Here is a 1,462-nt window from a genome sequence, read left to right as displayed (position 1 = left end):
TTTTTGTATTTTTAGTAGAGATGGGATTTCACCATGTTGGCCAGGTTGGTCTCAAACTCCTGACTTCAGGCAATCCGTCCAACCCCTCCTCCCAAAGTGCTGGGATTACAGGCGTGAGCCACCATGCCCAGCCTTCTCTTTTTGCTTAGACTAACTTGAATGGATTTTGTTCCTTGGAAGCAAAGAGTCTCTGAAACAATGCTTTTCGTCTTAGCTTCTCACCCAGTTGGGTGATACCATCACCACTGCCACCAGCAACCACAGTGGAACCCATTTCCCTTGAATACAGGTAGTTGGGAGCCAGCACCCCTTGGACAGCAGAGCCAAATGCCAAAAGCACATCATACTAGCTTGTAGCAGCGTTTGTTAGTCAAATGATGTGCTGACAAATGTCTAACAACCAGCTCACCGGGAGAAAAAAACTCCCAGTCTGAAACATTTCCCAGTTTCCATGGTGTAAATGGCCCCACCATTGCCACTTCCGATGTTCTATTGCTGAACAACAGACTTTGGAAAAGATACTCAGAATGGACTCTTAGAAGTCAGGACAAGCCTACATTTTCTGATTTATAAATACTTCCTAGCTGCCTTTTATGACTTAGCTCTTGTCATCTCACTCTTGGGTTAATGGTTTACAGTATTATTAGCTCTATGTCTTTTATTCTGAACCAGTTTAAATCTGTTTTGGAGAAGGCATCGTAAAATCATTTTTAAAATACAGCCTCATTCTTCTCTGAGAACCATAGTTTTATGCCCTCTCAAACACTAAGAAAATAATAATAATAACAATACTGAACACTCATACAGCAATTCAGTGTCTAAATTAACTCCATGGCATGCTACGGTGGCAAGAACATATGCTTTGCCATCACACTGACCTGTTTTGAATCCCTGCATAAAGGATGCAGTTAGATTTCCTTTCACATGTAACGGCTCATTTGTTCCAAGTATTCACCCAGCCTCAGTGTTGGTCTTGGGCATGACAGCCAAAATCAGAAAACACTCCCAAACAAAGGCCACAACTTTCTCAAGGGATCAGTTGCTCCTTTTGGAAAGGCAGAGCTGACTCTTAAGCTGAGGCTGGAGGCAGAGCATACCTGAGTCCAGCTTTGAAAAACCTTACACACTCCATTTCAGAGACCAGAAAGAAAGCTGGACCCCAAATGCTGCACTTCTTATGTTCTCTTTGAGTTGAGTTTTTGTCCTCTGGTTCTGCTTGTAAGGCACAAATGAGACAAGAATTCCCTGGGAATCATCTCCCTCTGTAGACTGCCAAAGGTACACATCACCCTACCAGCTGCAGAGGGAGAAATGCCCTTTGCTGGTGTGCTGTGGGGGTGTCTTGATGGTTCTCCTGTTAGATTTCAGTTTCAGCTCAAACCATTTCCAGTTTTACCTTTCCAGTGATTTGATAACAAACCCTGGAGCATGAGCCAACTTACCCAATCATCCCTTTGAGTCT

The 1,462-nt window shown here is 43.5% G+C and overlaps 1 long non-coding RNA gene across 1 annotated transcript in view; it reads right to left on the bottom strand.

Moving 5' to 3' along the window:
- Nucleotides 1-1,181, bottom strand: part of LOC119472962 — a 7,788-nt gene extending 6,607 nt beyond the window's left edge. Inside the window, exon 1 of the long non-coding RNA XR_005202128.1 lies at nt 879-1,181. This is a non-coding gene — a long non-coding RNA (uncharacterized LOC119472962). The remainder of the gene's footprint in view (nt 1-878) is intronic.
- Between the last annotated feature and the right edge of the window lie 281 nt (nt 1,182-1,462).

This window comes from Cebus imitator, unplaced genomic scaffold (genome assembly GCF_001604975.1).
Source record: "Cebus imitator isolate Cc_AM_T3 unplaced genomic scaffold, Cebus_imitator-1.0 Scaffold125, whole genome shotgun sequence".
NCBI classification, from domain to species: domain Eukaryota; kingdom Metazoa; phylum Chordata; class Mammalia; order Primates; family Cebidae; genus Cebus; species Cebus imitator.
The sequence above is the reverse complement of the archived record's forward strand: the minus strand, read 5'-3'. Positions and strand labels throughout refer to the sequence as shown.